At 35.4% G+C, this 26430-nt stretch overlaps 1 protein-coding gene and 1 pseudogene across 8 annotated transcripts in view; one reads left to right on the top strand and one right to left on the bottom strand.

The window, feature by feature from the left end:
* Window positions 1–26430, top strand: part of FUT8 (fucosyltransferase 8) — a 324832-nt gene that overhangs the window by 108762 nt on the left and 189640 nt on the right. For 2 of the 8 annotated variants that reach the window (XM_036120190.2, XM_036120195.2), the window contains one exon: window positions 7325–7428. The exons of 5 other annotated variants lie outside the window; for them this stretch is intronic. The gene's annotated coding sequence lies outside the window, so the exon portion shown is untranslated. Of the gene's footprint in view, window positions 1–7324; window positions 7429–18771; window positions 18791–26430 lie in introns of those variants that run through there. One more of the 8 variants, XM_036120192.2, reaches the window with a different exon arrangement.
* LOC118553219 (eukaryotic translation initiation factor 1A, X-chromosomal-like) lies at window positions 16474–16896 on the bottom strand (annotated as a pseudogene).

The raw sequence follows: 26430 nt of genomic DNA on the forward strand, positions 1-26430 counted from the left end.
TTTATGTTTAGCAAATTAAGAATGGAGCTTTTAGAGCATTCTTTTCTTTCACAAGTGTTCATCTTCATTCTCATTTGACAACCTCTTTTTGGGTCGATTAATCTTTTTTCTAGGAGCTTATGTGTGTGTGTGTGTGTGTGTGTGTGTGTGTGTGTGTTACTGTAGTCACTTTTCCCAATGCTTTTGTGACCATCCACAAATCATTTCCTATGTATTTCACCCTAATTCCTCATTATCCTCGTAGGAAAAGTATTTGTCCAGCATTGTAGCTCTCCTCTGGCTGAAGAGCAAGATTATTAATAATTATTTAAGATGTTACCCTTGTTCCTAATTTTGTAAGGGTTCACCATCTGTTCAATATATTAAGGGCTCAGGAATGTCTGTTGTACCTAATACATCACAGATGTGGAAATAATAATAATAAAGTTACATTTATGTGAAGTGAAGATACTGCTAATATGTTCCCTTAGGTTTGGTTATTCTGACATTCTTGTTACGTTTGGGGACTTCTTTGCAACATGCTTTCAAATTTCTTAAGGTGAATTCAGTATTTTCATCTTATTTAACCAGCATGCCTTTGATTAAGTATGTTAAAACTCAGTTGAATAAAATTTAAGTCAATAATATAAAGAGTAATGAGCTGTTTTACAGTGTAATTTGGAAAAAAAATTAGCTGTATTTCTTGTTATAAGAACAGCAGACAGCACTATACAGTGGACTATGATTTTCTAAGTAAATTAATTTTGATAAAGGTTAATTCCACAATAGCAAATGCTGGGAATTGGCATCCAAATGTCAAATTTCACATACAAATTTTAGTTTTTTACTGATTTTTTTTCCTCCAGAGGAAGAATATGAAAACTTGAGTTTGTTTAGAAGGTATTATCATTCCATTTTAGGAATTAAGAAATAGGCTTTATTTTTCTGCAAATTGAGCAGCAAAGATACCAGTGAATTGCAGTTTTTACTGATAGATTTTTTAAAAAGCTCCTATGGAAATCTAATATTTAGGTCTTTATTTAGGAGCTGTTTTAGTTTGTAATAATTCAGGATCTAAATGATCCCTATAATTTTTGATTATGTGTTTTCATTGCTTCAGAAAGAAAGGATGGAGTGTATTGTTTAATAATTTGCATTTTGGTATTACTTATAGGGTGAACTGTATGATCAGTCGTATTTTAGGTAATTTATGTGCTGTTGAGACAAATTCAGATCTGTTTTCTCTCTCTCCTTAATAGCATAAGAGTGTTATATATCACTTTATCAATTAGTAAAATGTGAAGGTAAAAATTGAAAATGGAGATTTTTCAGTGGTTTTTGGTCTGGCATATAAGTTATCACTCTATCCTGACAGTAAGTAAGAAACTGAACAAACTGAAAAATCTTTCAACTTTCTTAGATCTTTCATAGAGGTGAGGTCACAGGGCAAGCTACTATCCCCAAACTGGAGAGACAGACAGGCAAATACGGAGAATGACAACTTACTCTAGCAGAGCATAGGAGCAGAGACCTCTAAGGGAATGCAGTACTGGGTAGAAAAAAACCTAAAATGTAATTAACTAGTTGCCAGAGGCTCAATATGGACAAGTCTGAGGTAGAAACTCCGGGGAGGCCCGAGCATAGGAATCCCACACTTTCATGGTTTTACTCCAGTTCTATCATATCTTCACAGTGAGTATTAGAGAAAAATGCCCTGGTACTTCCTACAGGGAAAGGGGAAAGCAATAATTTCGAAATATGCCAAGGCATTCTGTTTTTCTTAACAAGATTTACCCTAAAGAAAAGTTATTTTATCAGTGTCTAACCTATTAAGGTATTTTCAGAGTCTAACTGACCTGGAGGAAGGGGAATACCCAACTCGAGCCTGCTTTAGCCTTCCATGTAGGGGAAGATAAGTGTCCAGTTCCAGCCATCCTGTTCCTCCTCTAGCCGTCCTCTTCGACCTAAGGGGTGTGTGTGTGTGTGTGTTTGTGTGTGTGTGTGTGTGTGGCTGGGTGGGGAGCGGGGGGTAGGTGCAGGAGGACTGAGAAGAACTTGTGAAGGTCATAACTTGGGAGCACAGACTCACTAAAAGATTAAGACCTAATCATAGGACTATAGAACACTTCTCCTACCCCACATTACTAAATGCCTGTTTGCCACAGTTCCTTTTATCCAGTGCATCATGTCTGGCTTCCAACAAAAAAATTATAAGGCATGTTAAAAAGCAGAAAGCACAGTTTACAGAGACAGAGCAAGCATCAGAATCAGACTCAAACATAGCAGGGATATTGGAATGATCAGACCAGGAATTTAAAACAATTATGACTAATATGCCAAGGGCTCTAATGAAGAAAATAGGCAACATGAAAGAACAGATGGATAATGTAAGTAGAAAGATGAAATTCTGAGAAAGAAAAAGAAATGCTAGAAATAAAACAATACTGTAATAGAAATGAAGAATGCCTTTGATGGGCTTATTAGAAGACCAAACATGGCTGAGAAAAGATTCTCTCTGAGCTTGAGGATATGTCAGTAGAAACTTCTAAAATTAAAAAGTAACAAGGGGCACCTGGGTGGCTCAGTTGGTTGAGTATCCAACTCTTGGTTTCGGCTCAGGTCGTGATCTTGGGGTCGTGGGATCAGGCCCTGTGTTGGGCTCTGTGCTCAGTGTGGAGTCTGCTTGAGGCTCTCTCTCTCTCTCTGCCCCTCCCCACCACTCTCTCTCACTAAAATAAAAGAAGAATTAATACATATTCTTCTGAACTGTTCCAAAAAATAGAATGGAAGGAAAACTTCCAAACTCATTTTATGAGGCCAGCATTACCTTGATCAAAACCAGACAAAGAACCCATCAAAAAGGAGAACTTCAGATCAATATCCCTGATGAACATGGATGCAAAAATTCTCACCTAAATACTAGCCAATAGGATCCAACAGTATATTAAAAGATTATTCATCATGACCAATTGGGATTTATTCCTGAGCTGCAGGGTTGGTTCAACATCCACAAATCAATCAATGTGATACAATATATTAATAAGAGAAAGAACAAGAACCATATGATCCTCTCAATAGATGCAGAAAAAGCATTTGACAAAGTACAGCATCCTTTCTTGATTAAAACTCTTCACAGTGTAGGGATAGAGGGTACATACCTCAATATCATAAAAGCCATCTGTGAAAAACCCACAGCGAATATCATTCTCAATGGGGAAAAACTGAGAGCTTTCCCCCTAAGGTCAGGAACACGGCAGGGATGTCCACTATCACCACTGCTATTCAACATAGTATTGGAAGTCTAGCCTCAGCAATCAGACAACAAAAGAAATAAAAGGCATCCAAATCAGCAAAGAAGAGGTCAAATTCTCACTCTTTGCAGATGATATGATACTTTATGTGGAAAACCCAAAAGACTCCACCCAAAAACTGCTAGAACTCATACAGGAATTCAGTAAAGTGGCAGGATATAAAATTAATGCACAGAACTCAGTTGCATTTCTATATAGCAACAACAAGACAGAAGAAAGAGAAATTAAGGAGTCGATCCCATTTTAAATTGCACCCAAAACCGTAAGATACCTAGGAATAAATCTAACCAAAGAGGCAAAGAATCTGTACTCAGAGAACTATAAAATACTCACGAAAGAAATTGAGGAAGACACAAAGAAATGGAAGAACATTCTATGCTCATGGATTGGAAGAACAAATACTGTGAAAATGTCTGTGCTACCTAGAGCAATCTACACATTTAATGCAATCCTTATCAAAATACCATCAAGTCTTTTCAAAGAAATGGAACAAATAATCCTAAAATTTGTATGGAACCAGAAAAGACCCCGAATAGCCAGAAGAATGTTGAAAAAGAAAAGCAAAGCTGGTGGCATCACAATTCTGGACTTCAAGGTCTATTACAAAGCTGTCATCATCAAGGCAGTATGGTACTGGCACAAAAACAGACACATAGATCAATGGAACAGAATAGAGAGCCCAGAAATGGACCCTCAACTCTGTGGTCTTCGACAAAGCAGGAAAGAATGTCCAATGGAACAAAGACAGTCTCTTCAACAAATGGTGTTGGGAAAATTGGACAGCCACGTGTAGAAGAATGAAACTGGACCATTTCCTTACACCACACACAAAAATAGACTCCAAATGGTTGAAAGACCTAAATGTGAGACAGTAATCCTCAACCTCTTCGACCTCAGCTGCAGCAACTTCTTTGTAGAAACATCGCCAAAGGCAAGGGAAGCAAGGGCAAAAATGAACTATTGGGACTTCATCAAGATAAAAAGCTTTTGCACAGCAAAAGAAACAGTCAGCAAAACCAAAAGACAACCGACAGAATGGGAGAAGATATTTGCAAATGACATATCAGATGAAGGGTACTTAGTATCCAAAATCTATAAAGAACTTATCAAACTCAACATCTAAAGAACAAATAATCCAATCAAGAAATGGGCAGAAGACATGAACAGACATTTCTGCAAAGAAGACATCCAAATGGCCAACAGACACATGAAAAAGTGCTCAACATCACTTGGCATCAGGGAAATCCAAATTAAAACCTCAATGAGATACCACCTCACACCAGTCAGAATGGCTAAAATTAACAAGTCAGGAAATGACAGATGTTGGCAAGGATGAGGAAAAAGGGGAACCCTCCTACACTGTTGGTGGAAATGCAAGCTGGTGCAGCCACTCTGGGAAACAGTATGGAGGTTCCTCAAAAAGTTGAAAATAAAACTACCCTATGACCCAGCAGTTGCACTACTGGGTATTTACCCCAAAGATACAAATGTAGTGATCCGAAGGGGCATGTGCACCCCAATGTTTATAGCAGCAATGTCCACAATAGCCAAACTATGGAAAGAGCCTAGATGTCCATCGACAGATGAATGGATAAAGAAGATGTGATACACACACACACACACACACACATACACACACACACACACACACACACACACACACACACACACTGGAATATTATGCAGCCATCAAAAAATGAAATCTTGCCATTTGCAATGACGTGGATGGAACTAGAGGGTATTATGCTAAGGAAAATAAGTCAGTCAGAGAAAAGTATCATATGATCTCACTGATATGAGGAATTTGAGAAACAAGACAGAGGATCATAGGGGAAGGGAGGGAAAAATGAAACAAGACTAAACCAGAGAGAGAGACAAACCATAAAAGAGACTCTTAATCTCAGGAAACGAACTGAGGATTGCTGGAGTGGAGGGGGGTGGGAGGGATGGTGTGGCTGGGTGATGGACATTGGGGAGGGTATGTGCTATGGTGAGTGCTGTGAATTGTGTAAGACTGATGAATCACAGACCTGTACCCCTGAAACAAATAATACATTATATGTTAATAAAATAATCAAATGCATATCTAGAACAAAATAAAATAAATGGATAAATTTTAAAAAAAGAAAAAAAAGATTTAAAAAGAAAGGAGAAAAAAGCCTGAAAAAAATTAAAAAATAACCAAGGACTGTGGGACAATTTCAGAAGGTATAATATATGCATAATGGGGATTCTAGAAGGAAAGGAAGGAGAAGAAGGAAGAGGAAATATTTGAAGCAATAATGATGGCGTATTTCACCAAATTAATGTCAGGGTCCAAACCACAGATCCAGGAAGTTTGGAGAACACCAGGCAAGGTAAGTCCCCAAACTTCACCTAGGCATATCATAATCAAACTGCAAAAAATCAAACAGGAAGTAATCTTGAAAGAAGCCAGAAGGGAAAAAACACCTTATCTATAGAGGAGCAAAGGTAAGAATTACATCTGACTTCTATTCAGAAATCATGCAAGCAAGAAAAGAGTGGAGTGGAATACTTAAAGTGTTGGGAGAAAAATTGAACAATCTAGAATTCTGTATCCTGCTAAATTATCCTTAAAAAAGAAGGAAAATAAAGACTTTCTCAGATAACAAAAATGTAGAAAATTCTTGCTAGTGGGCTTGCCTTTTAAGACATATTAAAAGTTCTTCAGAGAAGGAAAATTGTACAGGCCAGAAACTTGGATCTACATTAAAAAAGGGAAGACCATTAGAGAAAGATTAGGTGAAGGGAAATAACTTTAAAATAACTTTTGAATAACTTTAAAATAACTTTTATTTTTCTTAATTGACTAACAGATAACATAATTTGTTTAAAATAATAACAATGTATTCAATGAGTGTATCTTAAATATAAGTGAAATGAGTGACAGCAATGATACAGGGGTTGGGAAGGAGGAATTAAGAATATTCTGTTATAAGGTACTTGTATTTCACTACCCATGAAGTGGACTTGGATTAGTTGTAAATGTATAATGTGAACTCCAGGGAAACAAAGAAAGTGAAAAAAGAGGTATAATTGACATGCTAAGAAGGGAGAGAAAATGGAATCTCATAAAATCCTCAGTTAAAACCACAAAAGAAAAAGAGTGGAAGATATAAATAGGAACAAAGAACAAGGGTAATGAATAGAAAACAGTAACAAATAGGGTAGATATCAGTCCAGGTATATCAGTAATTAGTTTACATGCCAGTGGTCTAAATATACTCAGTTAAAAGAGACCATCAGAGTGGATCAAAGGATAAGACTCAACTATATGTTGTCAACAGAAACCCACTTCAAATGTGAAGACACATACAGAATAAAAATAAAAGGTTGGAGAAGTGTATACCATACTAACACTAATCAAAAGAAAGCTGGAATAGCTCTATTAACTTCGGACAGAGCAGGCTTCAGAGCAAGGAAAATCTTCAAGTGTAAACAGGAGCATTATATAATGACAATGGGGTCAATTCTTTAGGAAGACATAATCCTTAAAGTGTGTGCATCAAAATATGTGAGGCAAAAACTGAAAGAATTGCAAAAAGAAAAATAGATGAATCCACGATTATAGTTGGGTATCTCAACACTCTTGTCTTAAAAATGGACAGATCTAGCAGGCAGAAAATCAGGACATACTTGAACTCAATGGCACCATCAATCAACCAGACATAATTGACATTTGTAGATTACTTCATCCAATAACAGCAGAATACACATTCATCTCAGGAATGAAAATGGGGCGCTTGGGTGGCTTAGTAAGTTAAGTGTCCTCCTCTTGGTTTTGGCACAGGTCATGATCTCAGGGTCATGAGATCAAGACCCGTCTCGGGCTCTGTGCTCAGTGGGAAGTTTGCTTGAGATTCTTTCCCTCTCCCGCTCCTTCCCCCGTGCTCCTCCCCCTGTTCATGCGCGCACTCACTCTCTTAAAATCTTAAAAAAAAAAAAAAATGAATGAAAATGGTATTATTCAGAAACTTCAGAGTTCATTTTAGACTTTAATTTGTTTCCTGTAGGATTTGCATCATAAACAAGATCAGAGAAAAGAAAGATGAGGACTCATTTTAAAAAATACAACAAATTATCACCTGCCTCCCCTCTACCTCTTACATATTCTAGGGTAAGAATTTTAGAACTTTGATTTTATTGTGATACTTATACATTTTTCTGGCCTCGAGTTTGGTATAATGAATGAGTGTATGTGAGTTATATACTTTTATAAATGAAACCTACCTGGCACTCTCTCATTCATTAGCTACTAAGAATATTTCATACAACTCTTTGGTCCCGTGTAGCAAAATTTGAAAATTACTCTGAAATATGAATCCTTCATGCCTTGGCCAGTATTTGATAATTATTGACCTTTGCTCCTGAATAATAGAGCTCTAGATGTCTGACTGCTTTATTAATTTTTGAGTAGATTTTGAGTAAGAACAGAGGCAGATGAGAAAGGACAGGTGAGAATTTGTAAAGGAAGAGAATATTTTAACTGGATTTCAGACGGTTTTATAGGCTAGTAGAAGACAGATACTTTGAGTGATACATTGCCGAACTTCCTTAAGGAGAGATGAAAATGACTTAGATTTGATTTTATATTTGAAATGGTGGTGTTTCTTTCCCATTCTGAGACCAGCCTTTTCTCCCTGCTCTTGCTGTCCTGTAGAGCTATGCTAGTGGGGAGCAGGATCATAGGTTTGCATTAGTGGAATGTAGGAGTATTGGGTAGAATGGGGAGTAGTATTTCACCTTCTTTCTCTAAACTTTAATTCTCTTTCTTTGTTGCTCAAAGTAGTGTTTCAAGAATTGGCACCTGGTTCAAGAGGGTCTGATTCTTAGCAAAACTATTCTAATGACAAAAGGCATTCAGTGTTTTCCTATTGGATTATTGGATTCATATTGGGTTGACATCTATTTGCATGCTAAATGCTGTATCATTGTTATCTTTTGTCTGCCTGGTAGACTCATGATAGTGACCTTACAGGGATTACCAGCAGAGATACCATTCTCTAAAGGAATTAGAAATCTTATTAAAATGGATTTGGTAAAATTTGTTCCCTTTTCTATAGAAAAACAAAGAAATAAAACTGAAAACAGGGGTGCCTGGGTGGCTTAGTTGGTTAAGCATCTGACTCTTGGTTTTGGTTCAGGTCATGATCTCAGGCTCGTGAGATCGAGCCCTGTGCTGGGCATGGAGCCTGCTTGAGATTCTCTCCCTTTGCCCCTCCCCCCCACATACTCTCTCTCTTAAAAAAAAAAAAAAAACCCTGAAAACAAAAATAAAATGATACATCAAATAAACTTCCCTCCTTGGATCACAATCATGGTTTGAGGACAGATCTATCAATGTATAATTCCAGGGTTTCTGTCCTGTCTTAGCTGCCTATTTTCTGTACAAACCTTGATCAAGTCAAATCACTTCTTACCTCAGTTTCTTCATCTTCAAAATGGAGATTGTGCCTATCTTATAAAGCAGTTGTAAGAATTAAATGACAAAATATGTGCCAAGTGCCTGGGTCATGTCTGACACAGAACAAGTGTTACTTCTCTTCCTCCTTCCTTTTGCCATCAAGATTATCTGGGTTCCACCTCTTGAATTCACTAGTTACTGATTGTGAGATCAAATTATTTTGTTTTTCTGAGCCTCATTTTCCTTTAACATGAGATCATTAACACCCATTTTATAAAGTTGTGGTTGGAATTCAGTTCCTAGTGTAGTCTTAAGAAATTTTTGTTGAATCTGAATGTGAATGTTAAGGTGCTAAAAACTTACATAAATATGTGAGTTTTGCTGGATAGATCTTTTGGACACAGATCCACAATATATTTTTAGGAATATATACTAAGAAGAACATAATAAGGAAAAACACATCTCTAGTTTTTGTTTTTGTTTTTTTTTTTGATGGGAGGACTCTACAATAGTTTACTTAATTTTTGCTTAATGTAATTCATTGGGAAAGTAGGGAAATTATGGATCAAAGGATTTATTGTCACTTGAAATAGCTACCTCTAGAAGGAATACGCGTAGGGTACTAAGGAAGTCAAACACTTGAATATACCTCTTTGCTTTTATTCTTTTTATCTTAGGTAACTTCATTTTTAGTGAGATTTCATTATACAATAATAGTTTTGTGGGCAGATCTTGGAAAATTAATCAGTACTGAAAACTTCCTAGTTTGGTAATTACCAGAGAAATAATTAATTAACCAATATTAAAATTTAGTTGGTAAATTAAGGTCGAGTCTCATAAATGAATCATGTTAAATGAGTTACAAATTATATCAATATTATTGAATTTAACTGTATTAAATCAATATAATTTCTTTGACATCATAGAATAGAAATTGATGTATGTGTGGTATATTGTATTGAACTAGGGAGTTTGTATTTTTAAGAATGTTATATAGTTTCATGAATTTCAGTTAGATTTGTTTGAATGTGAATCATTTTTATAATTAGCAAAAATATCATTGCCTTTGTGTCTTGTAGCAGTTGTGTTAGCTTTTGTATATGTTGAGATGAATGTAAATTTTAACTTATTTTCTTAAACATTTCCCAAAGGCTAGGAAATAATTTACCATACAGAATGTTAATCACTTTCAAGAATTCCCAGTTTGTCATTTATATGACATGCTCTATTTCTTATTAGATTGTTTGTTAACTGCCTTGAAAATGTTGAAGAAAGTAGGGAGTAGTCTTTGCATGCCTAGTTTTTACCTGCAAGGAAAAAGATAAAAGAAAATAGAATCAAAACTGAATTGCAAAAACATTTAAGTGCAGACAAGCTTCTGCTGAGAAAGTGGAGATGAAATTATGTGTGAATGTTAAAACATATGGATATGTTGATTATCACTATGTTTAAGTATTTTTGTTGTAAGGCAAAGGATTTGCAAAGTTAGAATAAATGCATGCATTATTGGTATTGCTGAAGTCAAAATAACTTTGTTTCTTCAAGGTTTTTTGTTTTGTTTTGTTTTTACTTGTTTTTTTAGAAACCAGATACGTATAGAACTGGATGTTTATTTTTTAACTCCTTTTTTTCTTAATAATTTAATGTTAAGAGCTATTAGAATTCTGTGATTGTACATTTATGAAATATTATTTGGGCAAGTCATTCATAAAGGAATATAATATTTTGTCCTTTTTATTGTGGTAAAGTATATATAAAATAAAAATTACCATTTAACCATTTTAAGTATGTAAATAGGTGTATATACTTACTTACACTGTAATTCAGTGTAAGTACATTTACATTGTTGTGCAGCCATCACCACTATCTCCAGAACTTTTTCAGCATCCCAAACTACTGCACTCATGAAACATTAACTCCACATTCCTTCTTACTTCCAGCCCCTGTAACCATTGTTTTATTTTGTCTTTATGAATTTGACTATTCTAGGTTCTTCTTATGAGTTGAATCATATTTGTTCTTATGCGACTGTCTTCTTTCACTTAACGTAGTGTCTTTAGGGTTCATCCATGTTATACCATGTATCAGAATTTCATTCTTTTTAAGAATGAGTAATATTTTATTTTATGGATGTGCCACATTTTGTTTATCCATTCATCTGTCAGTGGACATTTGGGTTGTTGTGAATAATGCCGCTATGAACATTGGTGTGTAAGTTATCTGTTCAAGTGTGGTAATATGTTTTTCTAGATATTTTAATATTGAAAAATTTTTGTGGTAATGAAATTCTATTTAAATGGACTAGATAAATATCTATATTTTCAGCGATATCAGTGAATATTAAATACCTGGTGTGTATTCTAAGTAGTGGGGATATAAGGAGCCATAAAATCATGATATACTGTTTTGAACTTACAATCTAATAATAATAGGGTGTGTTTATAAAAATACACTGGTGGGTAGCATATGCTTTTGTTGAAGAGGTATTCACAATCTAATACAAACCAGCATCCTCTTTCACTAAATTTTTGCATGTTGTCCTCACCAATTAGGAGGCAAAATACTTGATCATAATCAACTTGGATATTCCATTCAAGCATATGTATTTAACATATGCATTTAACATTCAAGCATAAATTCTAGAGAGATCATACTAAAATGGAAGTTGGATCATGACATTCCTCTAAACAGTTTTCTCTAATGAAAACATTCTTAGAGTGATTTAACATTTCTTTTCCCAGACTTACACCTTAACTTTTATCACATCTCTTATCCCTGGGTGAGCTGGGTAATTCTTTGTTGTTGATACATTTCTTATGCAGGTAAACTGGCTTAAGTGTACATGAGTAAAAGGCAGAAGGTTGAGCTTCATATGTCTCAATGTTCTTCCCAGATTCGTGATTCTAATTTAATCTCTACAGTACCTGTATTTTCCAAATGAGAGAAAACAGAATAGGCATGTATAACCTCTAAGTAAGGTTTCTCAACAGATCTATGGTAATTTTAAAAGCTAAAATTTGATCAGAATATAAACATTTTGTTATGTTTTGGTATTTCAGTGGTCTTTTTCTCTCTCTCAAAGTATTTTTCCTGGAAAAGCAATATAAATCTTTTATGAATTCAATAATAATTTTGCAGTTTAATTGGATTTTTAAGGTTTCTCTGTGTGTGCCAGTTGGACCTTTTGGAGAGTGTTACTACTCTTTTTCCATTGAAATGTTATACCAAAGGAAAACATTCAGCTAGCTGTTAGATTCACATTTCCTATGCATGATGTTTTGAGCTCAAAAGGAACTTTGAACATTTTAAACACAACTGAGAAGAGGTTCCAAAAGGCAATGCTGTAGTACTGTTTTTGTTTCCATATTCATCTACTTGACTCCCAGTAGTGAGCCTGAATTGTGAGTGATAAAGACACTTACAGGCTCATTACTCTGCAGAGTGGGAAAAAAAAAATGAAAACCGAACTAATTTCGAAGTCAACACTTAAAAAAGTGAAGGGATGAATGAAATCCATTCATTCAACACATACATGATAGTCCACTATGTACCAGACAATCCACTAAACACAGGAAATAAAGCAGTGACTAAAATAGAATCAGTCCCTACACTGTTGGAACTTGGATTGCCTAGAACAGTGAGTGGAACATAATAACCACTTAAAAATATTTGAATAAATGAGTTCTGTTTTGTGGAGAAGGTATTGGAGTAAGAGGCATTGTATTGAAGAAGTGTGGAGTGTCCTGATCATTGTATTATAGATATAATGAAAAAATGAAAAAATGAAAAAAAACCCCAAATATCTATTAATAGGGAAAATGGTTAAGTAAGTTATGGTAATACATTGAATGTAATATACACTGGGGCCTTTAAAAATAATGACATGCGAAGATATATACTGGCTGACATGAAAGATGTTCTTTACCTAGTGAATTAAGCAAAGTAGGCTATAGAATAGGATGTATGCAATGAGTCCTTTAATGTAAGATGGTTTATCTTTAAGTAAAATGTCTTGAGAGATGGTGCAGAAATGGTAACCCATGAGTTATTCTTTCAGAAGATAAATTTCCTATGATCTTTTCTTTATCCTTTATGCATTTCTGCGATTCTTTTGTTTTACAACGACCATGTGCCATTATTTAAAAATAATTAAGCTAATTTAAAATGTTTTCAGATAAATTGATTTTTAAACTTAGTATCTGTATCAGTAGACATTGTTACTAGTTGATGGTCCATTGTCCTGTAAATGTCCTTTCTTCTGGAAGAAAGTTAACCAGAGGGAAATACTTACCTTTAACATTTAATATTTATCTTTAATATTCACAGGGTATATTTTTAAAATGAATAGTAATATTTTTAAATGTGTGTAATAGTAGGAAACTTTTATAGTAATTTTAATTTTTATAGATACTTTGAGGAATGTTCACATAATTAAAAGATGGACAACTGAGACCCATTCTTTAGCTTTTTTCTGTGTTTGAAAACTTAATTTGGGGGTGCCTGGGTGGCTCAGTTGTTAAGCGTCTGCCTTTGGCTCAGGTCAGCCCCGCATCGGGCTCTCTGCTTGGTGGGAAGCCTGCTTCTCCCTCTCCCACTTCCCCTGCTTGTATTCCCTCTCTCACTGTCTCTCTCTCTGTCAAATACATAAAATCTTAAAAAAAAAACTTAATATGGATGTAGATATTAATAGATATTAGATTGAACTGTATTTTTTATCTGAAGATTTGTTTTTGCTTTCTTCTTTGCTTAGTATGATTACTGATTTTTTTTTTTAAGATTTATTTATTTGAGATAGAGCAAGCAAGAGAGCATGAGCGGGGGTTGAGGGAAAGGGAGAGGGAGAAGCAGGCTCCCCACTGAGCAGGGAGTCCAAAGCGGGACTTGATTTCAGGACCTTGGGATCCTGACCTGAGCCAACGGCAGACGCTTAACCGACTGAGCCACCCAGGCGCCCCTACCCCTGATTTTCTTAATTAGGGGAGAGAATACATGTGTTTTGGGAGTCCTGGTTATAGTTGGTTAATATTCTTATGTTTTCACAGTATAGTAGGGCAGATCATATTAAATTATTTCTTCATGAGTGTTTTCTTCCAAATTCCTTGTAATAAGTTGTATTTTTATCAGGACAAATTAGAGGACTCATGTAAAATTCCATTGTACACATAGATTATTCATAACAAACTCATTTTATTAGAAATAGTATAGCATCTTCACTTCAGATCATATTGACTGATTATTGGAGTTTCAGAGAGATGATTGAATTTGAAAACTGTATCTCAAGGTCTGTTTATCTTTTTAAATGATTTTAAAATGATTATTGTTAAATACTTGTTTAAATGATAGGTTAACATTGCTTAGGTATAAATAAAAATATCATTCTTCAAAACAAGAGTTTTGTCAGGCCACATAGTCCTTTGGACTGTGATACACCAAATTTGAGACAATTTTTTTTTCTAGATGTTTGGCTATAAGTGCCATAATTGTATAAAATCTTCACACGCTGAGCATATGAAGCAAAGAAATCAAGCTATAAACCTTAGAAGGTGATTTTAGGTCCTGTTCTCTCTCTCTCTTTATTTTTAGTTTTTCATTTCTGAAAAATAAGATGCTTGTTCTAGTGTAATGAGTATGATAATATCATCTCATATTGTCTTCATTTTTTAAGGTGAGATAGTTGATTGAGTGGAGAATAAATCATTTTGTTAGATGTTGACTCCCTTCTAGAATAAAAATGGGAACCTCTTTATCAGTAAATCATTGTTATATATACTTTAAATGTTTAAAAATATAAGAAAGGAATTATAGAAAAACTGAAAATGCTTAAATTAATACCATATACATGAATGATAGATAGCATTTATAATTGGTATTTTAATTATTACATGATATGTATATAAGTAATAACATTGTGATTGTTAGTCTAAATGAAATTAATGGTTTCTTCTTTTATACACTGTCACTATACTTGGACTTTCCTTCATTGCACTCATTTATTCATTAGTCAACAATATTCATTGTCTGCTATAGGCACTGTTCTAGACTTTGAGTGATACTAATCAATAATATAGACAGAAACTATTGATCTCCTGGAGCTTTTATTCTAGTGGGAATACAGATACTAAACAAGTAAGTATGTTTGATGGTAATAAGTATTCTAGAGAAAAGTAAGTACATCAGGGAAGGTAATAGAGAATGTTGGAGTGGGAAGTATACCATTTTTATATAGAATCGTCAGGGCAGGTTTTATTGAGAAGGTGATAGTTGAGTGATGATGACCTGAATTTGATGAGGAAAGAACTATGGTGGATATTTGGACAAGTGTGTTTCAGACAACAAGTTCAAAATCCTTGTATTGGGGGTAGGCTCAGAATATTTTAGAAAACTAAGAAAGTAATTGTGTAATTATTTGTTTCATATTTGCTTTCCCAGTAGATTCTGTTATCCACTAAAATGGATATTATCTCTGTTTTGTCATCATTGCATTCTTGGCACTTAGTTTAGTGCCAAACACATGGTAGGCAGTGGGGCAGTGGATAAATATGGATGAATTCATGAATGATGAGGGGGCGTTTTGAAGGAATCACCTGCCCGATCCCCCTTTCTAAAGTTCTGTTTCAAACTGCAAAGGTCTTTATAGATCATAAAAAAACAAGAGAGTTCTTTAGGTAGAATGATTCTTCCAAAAGTCATTGTTGATTAGTAGTATTCTTGGGATGGCAAAGATTTTATTTCTTATCCTATTGATAGGGATGCTTTTGTTTCAGATGTTTGGTCTAGATTGGGAAGATCCTTGGCTGTGAAAGATATCCTTGCGGTAGAATCTGAAATCAGGTTGCTGGGTTAAAATTTCTGTTTGATACTTGCTAGCTATGTGACACCGTTCCTACCCCCATTTAATTCACCTTTAAATGCCTTGGTTTTCTTATCTGTAAGGTAGATATTGTTTTCTCTGTTCCAGTATTCTTTACACCGTAAACATTTTCTTTTGCATAATAGGATTTTCTCATTAATCTTCCAGTACACTATCATATAGACATTTTTCCCCTTTTTTATTTTTTATTTTTTTTAAAAGATTTTATTTGTCAGAGAGAGAGCAAGCACAAGAAGGGGGAGCGGCAGGCAGAGGGAGAAGCAGACTCCCTCCTGAGCAAGGAGCCTGATGTGGGGCTCCATCCCAGGATGCTGGGATCATGACCTGAGTTGACTGAGCCACCCAGGCATCCCATTTCCCCCCCCTTTTTAAAAACGGAGCTATGATTAAGAACATAGGACTTTGGAATTAAATGTACTTGGGTTCTATAAAAGCTTAGCTCTTAAAGTTACTTGTTAACATGTATCAAAGTTTTTATTTAACTAATGAGAGATCAATCAAGAAGACAGAAGAACTGCTTCCAAGAGTATTTGAGCATAAGGAGTTCACCTATTCATTAAGGAAAGGGATGCCATGATAAAATGACTAAGCTACATAGAAGTCTGATAACTTTTTTTTTTTTTTTTAAGATTTATTTATTTTAGAGAGGGGGGGAGGGGCTGAGAGAGAACCTCAAGTAGACTCCTTGCCAAGTGCGGAGACTGATGCGGGGCTCGATTCCATGACCCTGACATCATGATCTGAGCTGAAACCAAGAGTCGGCCACTCAACCGACTGAGCCTCCCAGGCACCCCAGAAGTCTGGTTAACTTTTAAAGGACAGGGAAGCCATATCTCCTTTGGGATTTAATCCTCAGAAAATTTGGAATGTGAAACATTGAGTTCAATTTAAATATCATCATGGTCTTTATCATCATCTCTAATATCATCAAACTGGATTTCATCATCATTTCCATCACCAAATGTATATCATTGATTTTAGCAGGCTTTGGAAGCTTGCCACATGCTCTCAGATTTATACCTTCATCTGCATTGTAGTTTAAAATTACATCAGTTCTGTTATCCTCATAGTCTGTCAGACCAATATAATGTATGAGGTATTTATTCAAGCCATTTTTCTCAGTTTTCCTTTCATATGACATAATCTCTTCACACCATCAAGACACATTACTTCTGATTATACATTTCCCAATATTTTGATTACTTGGTTATACTCTTATTCATCCTGTTTACACACCAGCTTTTTTCAGGTTCATTTTCACTCCTACCCCTGCACCTGTTTTTACCTCCTTTACCTTTTTTCTTGGTCATTACAATACCTCATGGCATCTTAGTCTCCTTTCCTGTGGTGGTGGTGGCAGCTGTTCTTCCAAAAGGCACATGGGATTACCTAGCATGTTATGCAAAATGGCACTCTGCAGGTGCGGGAGAGTTTTGAGACTGAGCTTTTCTGAGCCAGCCTCAGTGGCAGCAAATTTATATCCCTCCCTCTTCCCTTTCCATGTGTGTTAATGTGTTTAAGGTTTTCTAGGGCAGGTCTAGAGGAAACCTTTATTCTTGTGCTCTCTTAGCCTCATTACTAAGGTGGACCTCTCTTTGGGACTTTACTGAATGTCGCAAGGATTCAGTGAGGGCTCTCTATCTTGTTTGTAAGAAGTCTAATGATTCCTGGCCCTCTGTGAGCTCTAGTATCATCAAATAATTTTACTCAGCTTTAGCTACCTGGTAATTTTTCTTTCCCAGAACTTGGCTTTGCTTAACCTTATGTGTTTTCACCCTATGCATATATAGGTTGTCATTCAGGTAATTTAAGGGGATCTCTCTCTCTCTCTCTCTGTCTTTTTTAAAATTTAAAAAATAGGTCTTTGCATAGCTCTCTCACTTCAGGGACTTTTCCCCCCAAATAATTGTTTTGTTTTGTTTTGTTTTTGTGGTCTGACTTCTGCCTTTTCAACTTAGCAATGCACTAGATTCTTTTTGGGTTTCCCCTTCAACATACTGTAATCTCAAAAGTGCTTTCAGAAAGAATCCCAGGTAATTATAGTTCTTCCCTGTTCCCTTTCTTCTTCTTCTTCATCTTCGTTGTCTTCTCCTCCTCCTTCTCCTCCTCCTCCCTTCCTCCCTGGAATCAGTTTTGTGTTGCCTGTTGTCCAAAATCAGATACATAGTTTATTCCATTTTCTAGTTGTTTACATTTGGAAGTTAATTCTGGATCTTATTACTCCCTTGTGGTAAAAGTAGAGATCTCTTAACACTTTCAAAATGAGGAATGATATTCTTAGCAAGTGATATGTCCTGCCCATTTCAAATTGTGTTCAAGTACCATTATGTGTAAAAATTCACTTTTAAATGTTGCTTAAATTAAATTGATCTTAGTAACAACATTTCTGTTATTATTCCACACATAGCTATAAATAAAAGCTGCTTTGGCTGCTTTTCATCTAATATTAGCTCCCAGTCAACTGATGCATTAAATTAAAGTTGGTGTAACGCTAATGATTTATAATAGCTGATTCTTTTTGGTACTTTTATGCCTCACTGAGGATCACTGGCTGTTTTTTGATACTTTTCTTTCTTTCTTTTTTTTTTTAAACAGGAATCAGTATAACTAAAAAAAAAAACCTTAAAATAATTCTTACTTAGTATAGTAACTTTTTAAAAAAGATTTTATTTAAATATGAAAGAGAGAGCACATGAGTGAGGAGGGGGGAAAAGGAGAGGCAGAAGCAGACTCCCCGCCAAGCAGGGAGCCTGATGTGGGGCTCAATCCCAGGACCCCTAGATAATGACCTGAGCCGAAGGCAGATGCTTAACCAACTGAGCCACCCAGGCACCCCAGTATAGTAACTTTTTACTAATAAAAATATGTTTTATGTTTCATCCATTGAGGATCCAGTGAAATATAGTGTAAGTTTAGTACTGCTCAATTCTTTAAAATTCCTCCAATTAGTTTAGAAACATTGATAATTGGAAGTAGAGTATAAACATGAACTGGTATGAACTTAACTGAGAATGTCTCATTAAGTTTGGAATTAGGGAAAAAGGATGTGTTTGATGAAGAACAACATACTGAGCTGAATTTTTTTTTTTTTTTTTATAGGATATGAGGTGTTCATGAAAGTGAATGATTCTCATGGTTGATTCTATTGGTGACATGACCTTCATTCATCATTAATGCTTACAGTATTTCAAGTTACCGTATTAGGTGCAAGATTCTTCTTCTAATAGTCATTATGTGTCTATGCTGTTCTTGGAAGAGAGACTTCAAATTCTTAGGAGAGTGTTTGAAAATGAACCAGTAGTAGCACTGTGATTTGTATGTTGTGTACTCAGGCTCAACATAGGCTTATTTATTTATTTATTTATTTGAGTGGGAGAAGGGGGGATTTTCATTATATTTATTTTTTTAGAGAGGGAGGACACAGGCATTTTTGACTCTGGGATTAGAATTGTACATTGTTAATCTTAGGAAAAAATACTAAAGAAATTTATAGCCATAATATACGTATCTCTCAAAGGATGAGGGTCAGGGTTGTAATTATAGGTGAAAGAACTATAAATTTGTTAGTTCTTACAGATGGCAACAAAATGTCTGATTCTGTTACTTTTTCTTTTTTTTTTTTTTAAAGATTTTATTTATTTATTTGACAGAGAGAGACACAGTGAGAGCAGGAACACAAGCAGGGGGAGTGGGAGAGGGAGAAGCAGGCTTCCTGCCAAGCAGGGACCCCGATGTGGAGCTCGATCTCAGGACCCTGGGATCGTGACCTGAGTCGAAGGCAGACACTTAACGACTGAGCCACTCAGGTGGCCCATGTTACTTTTTATTATTTCTTAAAATATTTTTCCTGGGGCGCCTAGGTGGCTCAGTTGGTTAAGCGACTGCCTTCGGCTCAGGTCATGATCCTGGAGTCCCGGGATCGAGTCCCACATCGGACTCCCTGCTCAGCAGGGAGTCTGCTTCTCCCTCTGATCCTTCCCCCTCTCATGCTCTCTCTCTCTCTGTCTCATTCTCTCTCAAATAAATAAATAAAATCTTTAAAACTACTGCTTCTAGATATATCCATTGAGTGTGGTGTGGCAAAAAACTGTTTACTCTTTAATTTTTTGACAGCAGATGTAAAATGCAGACATCTATTCAAGATCTTTTAGATACTAATGATTATTCAAACTAATGTATGACAGTCACTAGATACCTTTGCCAAAGCTGCTTTGGGTTTATCTGTTACTAAAAGAGGTAGGTCTACCTGTAGTGCTGCCTAGGCAGCATGGATGCACTGCATTTCATCCTCCTCAGTTGCTTATCATTGAAATTTATGGATTATGTTTGTTATTTTGATAGTGTTGTTTTCTTGTAACTCTGCCCCTGAAGAGTAATAGTCCCTTGGTCAGTCAAACCATACTGCTTTGATTCATTTGGAGTCAAGACAATAGATCTAGCTGTGAATTTTGGCTCCTGGTTTTGTGACCTTAGGTGAGTTACTTAACCTCTGCTGGTTTATTATTATAGTATGGTAGTTAATTGAGTAGACTCTAGAGTGTTTGTGAGGATTTGCATCCTGGCTGTGCTACCTTTTTTTTTTTTTTTTTTTAAGAGAGAGAGCTAGCAAGCGTGTACACTCATGCATGCACACGTGTGTGTGGGGGTGGGCAGAGGGAGAGAATCCCAAGCAGACTCCACTGGGGGGCGGGGAGGGAGGGGCCAATCTCAGGACCCTGGGATCATGACCAGAGCCGAAATCAAGAGTTGGATGCTTAACTGACTGAGCTACCCAGGCTCCCCATGGCTCTGCTACTTACAAGCTATGTGACTTTGGGCAAGTTACTAACTTTTCTGCCTTCTCATCTGTAAATTAGGGATAAAAATAGTATTTTTCTATAAAATACTTTAGTAAGCCGGGCACATACTAAGCACTCAATAAATGTTTGCTATTATTATTTTCTATAAAATGAGGACAAAAATAACATAATAGGGTTATTATGAGGCCTGAATGAATAAATAGATCACTTTGCACAGGAACCTACTACATGTTCAGTAAATGAGGTACTATAATGGGATTGATGATAATTATGATCATGTAGCAGATGTGTCTATGGAATAAGATCCAAGATTTGTAACAAAAGAGAGCACACTGGAGTGCCATTGATTTGCTAATTGGTCAAGACACACAGAGTGAGTTGCAGTGTTCTCTTAGGTCACTTGTACAAAACAAATCAACTTTTGTATCCCAGTTGGTACACAAGATGTGATAGATGAAAACTCCTATCCAATAAGACTTCAGAATTGTAATCTTATTATACTTGTTGTGGTATCAGTACAGTTTAGGATTGGTCACACTCCACAAACAGCCAAAGAAGTAAAAGTATATATTGGGGAAAGCTTTTATATTAGCTCTGTTGATTAAAGATATGATATAAAATTTCTGCCAGTATCAAGCGTTACTCAGAATCTGTGAAAAATGGATAGGAACTTGTGATGCAGGCTGCTGGAATACTACCCAACCTTAAATCTGTTTTTCTCTTCTATATTAATTGATCCTCTTTTTTTTTTTTTAGGTAGGTACATTGACACCTTGGAGAAAAGACTGTATTTTGTAGATAAGTGACTAAGTTATGGCAATAAAGATAAAGCAGAAATAGTATGTGTTTGTGTGCTTGTAAAGGTCAGTGACTCCTCTGGAAGAGATCCCATTTTGCCATTCAGTTTCTCCTTTTTGACCTTTATTGAAGACATAGTAACTACAACTTTAGCAAACATTTTGGACTATAAGGTGATCTTGACAATGGAAGCCAGTCACAGAGAATGGTGAAGAGAAAGTTAGAAACTTGGGTCCCTGAGGGTCTCTGAGGATACTATGCAACCACCCTCTCTACATGGCCTTTCTCTAGATGACTTTTACAAAAGAAAAAATAAACCTTAATCTTGTTTAAGCCAAGCTGCTCTTGTGTTGGGGTATTCTGTAATGTGCAGAACCATATCCTTATACTGAGGGGAAGCAGTATAAATAATAAAGCACTATTGAGATTTAATGGTTTGTGTGGGAGGAGTGAAGATTTAAGGAGAATTGGAGGCTAACACTAAATGACTAAGGGAGGGATGCCCAGTCCTTAAGCGTCTGCTTTTGGCTCAGGTCATGATCCCAGGGTCCTGGGATCGAGCCCCGCATCGGGCTCCCTGCTCAGCGGGAAGCCTGCTTCTCCCTCTCCCACTCCTCTTGCTTGTGTTCCCTCTCTCGTTGTCTCTCTCTGTGTCAAATAAATAAATAAGGTCTTTAAAAAAGAAAAATGACTAAGGGGTTGTGGGTCTACTTTGATCATACTGGTGAAATTTTATTAGATTAATAGGAAATAGGAAACTTATTGTACATAGAATTGTACATTGATTCATGTACCTGTTGGCCATTTGTATATCATCTTTGGGAAAATGTATTGAGATCCTCTGCCCATTTTTTAAATGGATTGTTTGGCTTTTTTCTATTGACTTGTATGAGTTCTTTATATATTTTGGATATTAATCCCTTATCAGATATATATCTTACAAACATTTTATCCCATTCCATAGGTTGTCTTTTCATTTTATTGATGGTTTCCTTTGTTGTACAGAAGTTTTTTTAGTTTGATGTAGTCCCATTTGTTTATTTTTGCTCTCGTTGCATTTGCTTTGGTATCAAAGTCAAAAAAATAATTTCCAAGACTGATGTAAAGGAAGTTACAAGATCTTGTGGTTCAGAGTCTATGGGAATAAAGAAAGGCTTAACCCATAGACCTTTATTTACTAATAAATTATCATAGCTTTCATTTAGCAAGCCCATACTACATACTAGTCACCATGACTAGCACTTCACACAAATACCTCAGTTCAAAATTACTATAAGTATTCATTTAAAGTAGTAAAGTAAAAAAGGGTTAATAGTCTCACTCAATCAAAATATTAAAATAAAAGCTATAATAATTATAGCCAATATGTTCTAACTCTACTTGGTTTGAAATGAGTGTTATTAACTAATTTACAAAGAGGTTAAATACTATGGTCACAGTCACAGCTAGAAAGTAGATGAAATGGGCAAACACAGTTGACTATAAACCTCCCTCACTGTTAAATTTCTAATGATTATATTGCTAAATGTTACTGAGTATATCTCTTTGTATAGATTTTTTTAGTAGTTGCTTTAAGTATTACCTGAAAGATACATAACTTATCACAGTCTACTCACATTGATGTCTTACGAGTTTGAGTGAAATGTAGAAACTTTACCTCTCTGAAGTACCATTACTCTCTCTCACTTACAATATAATTGTCTTAATTTTGCTCTACATGTATTTAAAACCATAACAGGCATTATCAAAACATAATGTAGAAAAGTCAAGAAGAGAAAGGAAATTCTTTTATATTTACCCATGCTTTTGCTCTTTCTGTTGTTCTTTTTTCCTTCTGGGATATATGAAGCAAAAAGAAAACTCAGAACTCACTGCTATGTTACCGCTTTAGTCCCTAAATTATTAGCAGCTCTGCCTTTTCTATCTTTCACAGTCCTCTTGTATTTGTTTTATATAGAGTGTCCAGGGTTTTTAGCTGTTCTTAGTGGGAGGGATAGGAAGAAGTCTGTCTTTACCATCTTGGAATGGAACCAAAAGTCACTTCACTATTTTAAATGTAAAAAAATTAAGTCAAATGGAATTTGTTTTATCTAGTTTTCCTAACTGTGTGCTATTTGGGAGGAAAAGTTTGAGGCCTTTCAATCTCTGAATTAAATTATACTTGAAATGATCTAGTGATATAGCTGCTTGTCCTTGAGTTAAAAGGTATGTGTGGAAGGAGATTTTCTAGCCTCCCTTGTAATTCTTAAAGTCAGCAGGCTATTCTTAACAGTAACAAAAAAATAGCTATCATTGGTTTTGGTTCTGCCGCTTACTGACTTTACAACCTTGGGAAAATTATTTAATCTCAATGTGCCTTAATTTCGTCCACTGTAAAATAGGGATAATAGTACTTACATCAGGAGGTTGTTGAGAAGATTAAATAGTATTATAATTGTGAAGTACTGCGAAAAATACCTTGCATTCAGGAAGCACTACATAAATGTAGCTGTTATCATCATTACACTTAGAATGATAGGCCCCCTATGATAGCAATTATTATAATCATTTCAAGGATAAAAAATTCAGGCTCAGTCTGCCTTCAGCTCAGGTCATGATCCTGGAGTCCTGGGATTGAGCCCCACATCAGGCTCCCTGCTCAGTGGAGAGTCTGCTTCTCCCTCTGCCCATCACCCTGCTCATGCTCTCTCAAATAAATGATAAAATCTTTAAAAAAAAATTCAGGCTCAGAGAAGGTAAGATGCCCTATTTAATTCCTTGCTGGCCCAATTCTATATTGGTATGGCCAGGATTTAGACCTGTTCTGTCTGACCTTAGAACTTAGAGTTTCCAAGGCATCATGCTATGTACCTATCAACATTAAATCCTTCTGCATCCCGCATTTTCACCTAATATTATATTGTGTGTATTTGTCTTCATTAAGCTGAGCCATGGTAGCTCACCAGTGGTTATCCCATAACTTATTTAAACTTCTCTTTTTAGGATATATAAATTATCTCTCTGTCACCCATCTGGCTCACATATTAGTGAATTATTAGCCAATAATATCATCATAATATTCTGCATACATGCAGTAGCAAAGATTAGCCTTTAAAGGGCTTTCATGCCTCTTAGATGAAGATTGAAATGTGTGTGTATTTTTAAATATATCCCACTAAATTTTCCTGTAGCATAAAATGTTTATTACACTTTTGAAACTCTCTTGTTCTTTAGAAACAGTTTTAAGTCTGTTTGAATCTGAATTTTTAATGTGTTTTTTTAGAAAGTTTTCTAGAAAGATTGTTACTCTCTATTCATTACTTGTATCTGACTTAGAATTTTTCAATGCATTTGTCTGTCCTTCTTAGCTATGAAATGTGATGTTTTTTAAGTTTTTAATTTTAATTCCAGTATATAGTGTTATAATTAGTTTCAGGTGTACAATCTAATGATTCAATAGTTCTGTAGAACTGTATACATCATTACTCAGTGCCCATCATGAGAAGTGTACTCTTAATCCCCTTCACCTATTTTACCCATTTCCCCCAAACAACTCCCCCCGATATGCTTTATTTTAAATGAGTACCCTCAGTTAAAGTTACTACTTTTTCTTCAACAAGAGCATTTTTTACTTGAAGCATATTTCAGAGTACATGGTTCTAAAAAATATATATAAAACATTCCATCCAAGAAAAGTAGAGTATATATTTTCCTCAGATGTACACAGAAGAATCCCCTGGTTAAATCACATAAAAAGAGACATAACAAATATTACAAATTTAAGAAGACTGAAATCATACCAAATATATTTTCCAGCCACAATGATATAAAACTAAAGATCAACAATAAAAGAAAGCTGGAAAAATCTACAATACAAATATTAAATATTTAATATGTGAATATTAACACACTACTGCATAGGCAGTGGGCCAAATAAAAAATCAAACAGCAAATCAAAATATGTGTCAAAACTAAAGAAAAAGAAAACACAATATTCTAAAACCTACGAGCTGCAGCAAAAGCAGATGTTAGAATGAAATTTATGTTCTGGGGCGCCTGGGTGGCTCAGTCGTTAAGCGTCTGCCTTCGGCTCAGGTCATGATCCCAGGGTCCTGGGATCGAGCCCCGCATCGGGCTCTCTGCTCTGTGGGAAGCCTGCTTCTCCCTCTCCCACTCACCCTGCTTGTGTTCCCTCTCTCACTGTGTCTCTCTCTGTCAAATAAATAAATAAAATCTTAAAAAAAAAAAAAGAAAAAAAAGAATGAAATTTATGTTCTGATGCTTGTATTAAGAAAGTTCAAATAAACATTACACCACAAGGAACCAGGAAAAGAAGAAACTTAGCTGAAATTTAGTAGAGGAAGGAAATAACAAAGAAAAATCAGAAGTAAATAAAATAGAGACCAGAATAAAAAAATAACATAACATTGAAAGTAATGATCATTAAAAAAAAAAGAACAAACACAAAATTGGCAATGCTTTAATTACATTAACTAAGAAAAAAAGATTCAAAAACCAAAATGAGAAATGGAAGTGAAAACAATATAACAGTAACCACAGAAATACATAGTGTGATAACAGATTACTATAAACAATAATATAATAAACCCAAATAATTTCTAAAAATGTACAAGTTACCACAATCTAATCATCAATCTTGAATCCAAGAAATAGGAAATCTTAGACCAATAATATGAATGAAAGTTGAATTAGGAATCAAAAAACTCCCAGCACATGGTTTCATCGGTGAATTCTACCAAACATTTAAAAATATAATGACAGTCTTTATCAAAATCTTACAAATAATGGAATATAGGGAGCACATTCAAAATCATTCCATGAGGCCGGTACTACCCTGATACCAAAGCAGGGTTAAAAATAATACAAGAACAAAAAAATCTAGTTTGATTTAAGTTTGCTACTCCAACTTTCTTTTGACATCCATTTGTGTGATAAATGTTTCTCCACCATCTCACTTTCAGTTTGCAAGTGTCTTAAGCTCTAAAATGAGTCCCTTGTAGGCAGCATATAGGTGGGTCTTGTTTTTTTATCCATTCTGACACTCTGTGTCTTTTGATTGGAGCATTTAGTCCATTTATATTCAAAGTAATTATTATTATTATTATTATTTTAAGATTTTATTTGTTTATTTGATAGAGAGACAGCGAGAGAGGGAACACAAGCAGGGGAAGTAGGAGAGGGAGAAGCAGGCTTCTTGCTGAGCAGGGAGCCCGACGCGGGGCTTGATCCCAGGACCCCGGGATCATG

The sequence above is a fragment of the Halichoerus grypus genome, chromosome 8 (genome assembly GCF_964656455.1).
Source record: "Halichoerus grypus chromosome 8, mHalGry1.hap1.1, whole genome shotgun sequence".
Taxonomy (NCBI): domain Eukaryota; kingdom Metazoa; phylum Chordata; class Mammalia; order Carnivora; family Phocidae; genus Halichoerus; species Halichoerus grypus.